The following is a 984-nucleotide window of genomic DNA, read 5'->3' as shown; positions in this document are numbered from 1 at the left end:
CCCGACCTAACAGGTTTGGTCCAGTACCCGATACTATAACTACAGGTAGCTGTTCCACTGTGTCCCTGTGTTGCACAGTTACCTTAGCTGTACCTAATGTCGCTACTCGTTCACCTGTATATGTTTTAAGATGCAGGGAGCAAGGCTTTAACTCTGGAACTTTTGCACGGTGCCACAATTTTGAGTACTCTGCCTTGTTCATTATGGTCACGCCGCACCCTGTATCCGCTTCAAAGTTCACCTTAGAGTCAGTTACTGTCAGTTGCAATGTGATAGGAGCCACTTTTGGAATGTTCTCTAACATGCTATACATTATGAACATATCCTCTTCTTCCTCAGCTTCCCCGCTGATGTGGTGTGCTCCATGTTTTTTCACTTCTCTCCCTTGGTTTTGCTGTCCTCCCCCTTTTGGTTTGGATTCCTCCACAGGTGATTTCGCCCTGCAAGCTCGTTTTATGTGTCCTTGTTTCCCACACTTGTAGCACTTTTCCTCCAGAAACCGGCATAACCTTAACCATAACAATGGGGACAGTGTAGAGGGAGCTTTACTCTGTATCTAACCCGTGCTGTACCTGCCCTGGGAGTGTTTGACGGGAAAGTGTAGAGGGAGCTTTACTCTGTAACTAACCCGTGCTGTACCTGCCCTGGGAGTGTTTGATGGGACAGTGTAGAGGGAGCTTTACTCTGTATCTAACCCCGTGCTGTACCTGCCCTGGGAGTGTTTGATGGGACAGTGTAGAGGGAGCTTTACTCTGTATCTAACCCGTGCTGTACCTGCCCTGGGAGTGTTTGATGGGACAGTGTAGAGGGAGCTTTACTCTGCATCTAACCCATGCTGTACCTGCCCTGGGAGTGTTTGATGGGGACAGTGTAAAGGGAACTTTACTCTGTATCTAACCCGTACAGTACCTGCCCTGGGAGTGTTTGATGGGACAGTGTAGAGGGAGCTTTAATCTGTATCTAACCCGTGCTGTAGCTGCCCTG

The sequence above is a fragment of the Somniosus microcephalus genome, unplaced genomic scaffold (assembly GCF_052327205.1).
Source record: "Somniosus microcephalus isolate GS21.2 unplaced genomic scaffold, FLI_Smic_1.0 unresolved_chr7, whole genome shotgun sequence".
NCBI classification, from domain to species: domain Eukaryota; kingdom Metazoa; phylum Chordata; class Chondrichthyes; order Squaliformes; family Somniosidae; genus Somniosus; species Somniosus microcephalus.
The sequence above is the reverse complement of the archived record's forward strand: the minus strand, read 5'-3'. Positions refer to the sequence as shown.